Genomic DNA, 6,008 nt, shown 5'->3' on the forward strand with positions numbered 1-6,008 from the left:
AGCCAGGAGGAAAAGCAAGCATCCCGCCTGCTCAGAGACACATTACACCAAATAACCTTCCTGATGTATCGCAGTACCACAAAGCAATTAACACATACCACGCCAGATGACTGCAATTCAGGACATCAACAGGAGTTCCATTCTAAATGTTAGAAATACAGAATAATCACCGATCATCATCATTCCTACCAATGCAATGAAAGTTAGCACAAAAAAAAGCAATATGTTCTATTAAGTCTGAAAACATCTTAGTATATCTTAAAACAGCTGACAGAACTTATTTAAATCATTTTATTTTATTTATTAAATTTTTTTTTTCAATTTAATTTCAGTCTAAATGCAGGACACTTTTGGGGAGGTCAGAAGATGTTTTGCATTTTCTACAGGAATGCCTATAAAAGAAAAAAAAAATCTCCAGGCTAGTGATTTATCATTTGGGTACACGGGGTACTTGTGGGTTGCAGTTAGTGAGCAGACCACAGTATATTTGGCACTCAAAGGATTACTATATAGATGTTTATATAAAAATATGTAATATGTTATATTGGCAATATGTTATGCTGTCCCTAGTATAATTAAAAATGCACACAATATGTCAGCGTATTGATTAAAGCCTGCCGGGCACAGCATAGCTCCTATTGCCAATGGTGACAAATCCTGGGAGAAGATCAATATATCTAGAGACAGGTGTTGGGTAGTTTTACTTCCTAGGGTTGTCAGTTTATTGTGGTCACATGAGAAGGGCTGTTTGGTTGAAGACTGGGCCATGAGAATACATTGGGAAGGGAAGCCGCTGCCCTGAACAGTTACTATCCATTGTAAGTAGTAGTAGAGAGTGGGCTTATTTACAGATACATTCAGGGGAAGAAGTTAAGTGCAGTTTATTTAAGTTCTACATATTAAATCAGGCTTAGTAAATTACTGTAGTGCTATAATAAAAGTGGCTCCATTAGTTTTCTTTTAAAGTTGTGGAACTCTGAAGCTTGTTGAATGACTGGTGGTAGGAAGATCTAGATATACGAAACTGAAAATTAAAAGGATTTTAGTTGAGATGGATCAGTAGGTGTTAAAGTATTAGCGAGGCACCCACTATGGAGAGAAGGATATGAGAGATGAAGATATAATATTGGATGGGGCTGTGAGTTGGGAAGCATTGATGTAAGAAGGAGGATTTGGAAGCTGATTCACTGTTTTATAGTAGTTTATGTATTCGTGTAGGGCGTAAGTAGTGGTCTGGATGAAAGAACAAAAAGTATTTGCATGTTGTCTTCATCAGTCTCCCATGTAAAACAGTCATGTAGTTCACTCATCGAATGTAAACTCATCACAAGTGTTCGGATGTCCAGTCTTGACTTCCATTCCGGGCTACCCTTCACTTTTTGTCACAATCACTCTAAACCTCCTAATAAATTGTAGCCTTGCAAAAGCTCTTTCTGCACCAGTATGTCTTATGATCATGGTTTTGATAATACTGCATTTTTTTCAATGTTATTAATCTTTTATCTTTCCCTCTCTGTAATAAAGCTGCAGTATCTGTTGGGCACCAGGGGAGAGCTTGTTAAATTCAGCCCTGGAGACAAGTCCCACTAAGTGGCCCAACCCAACTGAGCGAAAATACAGTCACTACACGATATGGAAATTTCCAACATACAATCCCCATGTACTTCATAGATAGCATAAAGGAGCCAGTTAGTATCCAATCAGAGTGTAAAATCTGCCAAAAGTTCTTGTTACACTAGAAAACCAGTGGCTATATACTGTACAGAATTACAAGTAAAACACATATATGTCAAGAAGTTACCAAAATCTTCAAATTGGAGCAGTCCTTGGGGCAATATATCCCCTTGTCAGGTTGTACTGCGGCGCTTGATAAAAAATATTTATTAATAATAATAATAGTAATAATAAAAACACTGTATGGAGCCTTACGACTTAAGAATGGCTTTCAATTTTTATTATTTTTTTTTAATAGAATTGATCTCCAAGGATCCTATTAAAATTCTCAAGGTTGTATTAAAATTCTCAAGGTTTGAAATTGATGCCAATGTTCTAGCTTATGCGACCATGAACTCCAGCCACAGTTCCCTTACTCTGGTAATTATATTTCTTTTGTATTCCATCCTACTTTTTACATTTCATAGTTAAATTTACCCAATTATATATATCATTAAAACGTATGTTTTTTTAAAGCCTGAAATATGAACATCGAGTCGGCTTATGAGAAATGGATGAAATTACAGACTATGCTGGATGTTATTTAACTTTTTGAAAATGAAAAGCTATCCAATTACATTCAGTAATAAAAAAAAAGAGTGAGCTTTGTGAACTAAAATTATGTACATTTTTTTGAACTTTATAAATCAGTCATGTGATAAAAGCAGTGTTAAATAAAGCCGAATCCATACAAGTTTTATTATAATCCAAAAATGAGGATTAAGTTCAGTCTTAAAATAGAAGGAAATGTATTCATGTTCCCAACCTCCCGACGAATTTAGCATTTCCTACTATATTTAACTCTCGAGAATTAATTTTAAACTGAAATTATAAACTGTGGAACAAAGTTGCTGAACACAACATACCAAGACATTTTGGACAATGCTATGCTTCCAACTTTGTTGCAATAGTTTGGGGAAGACCCTTTTCTATTCCACCATGACTGTGCCCCAGCGCACAAGCAAGGTCCATAAAGACATGGTTGGATGAGTTGGTTGTAGAAGAACCGGACTGGCCGCACAGAGCCCTGACCGCAACCCCATCGAACACCTTTGGGACGAACTGGAATAAGTTTGCAAGCAGTGTTCCATCTAAGGTGTGCGCTTGTTCGAGAGAGCGCACACGTCGTAAAATTGTGCGCACAGTACCTAACGGGGAGCTGGGGGGGCGGGCAGTCCGTCCAGGGTGACGCTGGCACTCCTCCAGAGACGGACAGTAATGTCCGCCGCTGGAGGAGCAAGCTCGGTTGGGGAGATCAAGGATCTCCCTCCAACCGTCTTAAGATCAATCAAGGGAGCGGGAGGTCTGTTAATACAGACCTCCGATCCTGCTCCCTTGCGATGCTCGCGGCAACTGATGCTGTGCGAGGGGATTTGATGTCAGATCCCGGCACACAGCACTGAAGCCACGCCCACCTTCTTTACTGCACCGGAAGGACAGGACACAGAAGAAGAAGAAGAGCCAAGAGGAAGAACGAAGAGGAGGAGGAAAAGTAACTAACAGAGGAAAGGTAGGAAAACATTAAGTGAGAGTGGATTAGTAAGTGTGTGAGAGTGATGGCTGTTATGCTGTAGTTTATGCTGAATGTTTGTGAATGAGTGTGTGTGTGATAGCATGGCATAGGGAGGCTGTAATCACATTAATATGATGCCCAGGTTCCAGTATGTACTGGCTGCCTGGGCATGATAGGAGTGTGATTTCTGTTAGCAATTATATATCTATATATATATAGATATATAATATTGTTGTTGTTTTTTTGTCCAATTTTGGTGTGTTATTTTTAATAAAGTTTTTTTTTAAGGGGGGGTTATTTTCAGTTTCGGTCAAGTGAATGCTGAATTTTCGGTCCAGAATTTTCATTTTGGTGCATCCCTATATACTAAGCCAGACACTGAAGCGGTAGGCCTACACCACATCAATGTTTGGCTTAGTATATAGTGATAGGGGTTATGCTACATTATTGGCAATGTCTGGCTCAATGTATAGTGATAGGTGTTGCGCTGTGCCTCAGTATATAGTGATAGGTATTATGCTGTACCACCGACAGTGCGTGCCTCAGTATATAGCGATAGGTGTTATGCTGCCCCACCGTCAATGAGTGCCTCAGTATATAATAACAGTTATGCTGCACCACGGCCAATATTTGCCTCAGTATATAATGATAGGTGTTATGCTGTACCCCTGTCAATGGATACCTAACGACAGAAGCTATGCAGCCCGGAGACCCCGCTCCTGATTCACTCCTAATTAACTTTTGCAGTGAGAATTTCACCTTTAAAATAGACCATGGGGTCAAAAGGGTTGGAAATATATAGCTCCACCCCCCTTGCAATGTGATTTTTTTTTCAGTTCCACCAAATTCGTTTTATATGGACTGTAGAAGCATATTGTGCGCACAAAATTTTGGCTCTGGGAAAAATGTTGCACAACAGAAATTTTCTGTGCACATCACCCAAGAAAAATTAGAGGGAACATTGATTGGAAGCCAAGCCTTCTCATCCAACATCAGTGTCTGACAAATGTATATATATATAAATAACCTGTCTATTGGGGAACAAGGGGCTGCTGAATAGAGAAAGAGTACCTCCTTTTAACAAACAATGTAAACTCGGACAAACTGCAGGTAAAAAAATATCCCATAGTTTATGGATTGAACAGAGGTTTATACTGGTCATTCAGTGTCAGATTGGGTGCGACGGTGTGCGGCCAGTGGCTGGATATTCCATATAAATACGTGGCCAGGCACATCTAGCTGTTGGCCGCACTTGCGTCTTCAGGAGACCCACTGTCTCTAGCGCAGCTTAGATTGAATATACAATTCAATCTACCATATAACCTACCATATCACCAAATGGATGACCCACTGCTGACTGTTTCCATAAGAGCAGAACGGCAGGGACTATTTTATATAAGGGACAGTGAATAAATACATACCCTTCCTATTCCTTTATTGCACATTAAACAATTATGATGTAACAGCATATAGAGACCATAAAAGATTCATATAATAGAAATCTCTTTTTTTAAGTGAGCTTTCATACTATTATGGCATTGCTCCTGTAAATAATACTGTATAATACAGACCCTTCATTACAATTGTTTTCTTTATAATTCTAGGTGCTTATGGAAAATGTACACTTCTGGGCTATATAATCACTGCTACCCTGCACAATGATTCTTTTTATAACTGTATGATGGGTCTAATTTAAATACAGGGGGTTGACAACAGTAATGTTGCTTTGTTCCGCTAAACATATGTCTATTATAATTGTGGTCTGGAATGTGATGTAAATCAGCACTACTCACAATCTGATGCAGAAAATCCTATAATCCTCTTTGTGTAGTAGAAGGTTTTCAGCTCCAGATAACCAAGCAAGGGTTTGTCAATGAGTCAGTTCGATACAGGCTCGACATCTACCTTCCCTGAAACGCGTGGGTCTGATTTTTTTTTTTTTAAACACTGGAATTACGTAAATAAATCCGTATTTTCCTATTCCGTAATTGTAGCAACATAAACCCTGTAAATATGTTACTAATCTGTGTTCTGCTATGCAAATTTTATCTTTGAAATTGTGCAATAAATTGTGATAAATGCATGTAAAAGTTTATTCTCAAGATTACAATGATTTGAAACACTTTAGGGAAATGTCAGAGATTCTTCTAAGCAAGGACCTGAGTTGAGTCTGCATAATGTGTAGTTGGTGAGATGACTTGTAAGGACTCCCTTTAATTTTTTGTGGTGTCCTCTATGCAAATGCATTTACCCCCCCCAGATATTGCCATTCAGGAGATGAGTTTGTTCAAATACATTGATTTTATGTAATGGATTGCCTGCTTCAAGCAGCAATCCGTGGCCTGAAACATCAGGCCACAGAGGGGGCGTTTTTGCTGCAGCTCTGGCGCCGCAGCTTCTGCTGAAAGTATTTACGTTTTCTTTTTTGCATGTTAAATTAATGCATTTTAAAGTACTTACAAAGTATGTCCATATGTATTGTTTTAGCTATATGTAACGGGTTCACCAAGAGAGCTGTAGTAACTCCCAGAGATCACCCACATGTATCCTCCTGTTGTCCCCGGAATCACTTCCAGCACCAGCCAGCATGCGCACCTTGGAACCCTGCTATCAGTAGCGTACCTAGCGGGGGGGGGGGGCGGTCCGCACCGGGTGCCGCTCATCAGGGGGGTGCCAACTTGCCGGCACCCCTCCAGAGACGGACAGTAATGTCCACCGCTGGAGGAGCAGGCTCGCAAGAGAGCGGTATTGGAGGTCTTGTCCATATAATGTATAAATCAAG

This window comes from Sceloporus occidentalis, unplaced genomic scaffold, assembly GCF_023333645.1.
Source record: "Sceloporus occidentalis isolate IW3139 unplaced genomic scaffold, rSceOcc1.0.p SCAF_43, whole genome shotgun sequence".
NCBI lineage: Eukaryota > Metazoa > Chordata > Lepidosauria > Squamata > Phrynosomatidae > Sceloporus > Sceloporus occidentalis.